The sequence below is a fragment of the Penaeus monodon genome, chromosome 30 (genome assembly GCF_015228065.2).
Source record: "Penaeus monodon isolate SGIC_2016 chromosome 30, NSTDA_Pmon_1, whole genome shotgun sequence".
NCBI classification, from domain to species: Eukaryota; Metazoa; Arthropoda; class Malacostraca; order Decapoda; family Penaeidae; genus Penaeus; species Penaeus monodon.
Window position 1 is genome coordinate 7,512,356 of NC_051415.1, and position 258 is coordinate 7,512,613.

Here is a 258-nt window from a genome sequence, read left to right on the forward strand (position 1 = left end):
CTCCCTAATTAGTAGTTAAATGGACGTGCATTATTAGGAACTGTGAAGTAAACTATTAGACATTCTCTTGGTAAAGAAGTAACTGGAACAAATTAATGCACATTTTTTTTTTCTGAGAGAAATACAAATGTCACCAACAGAACGCGAAGAGGCGTTCTGTAGGATATCCCAGCATCTTGGGTCAGTGCTGTAGCACTAGCATATATTCTGTACAAAGAATTTTACTTCATTACCTATTTTCCTTGCCAGTCTTTATCA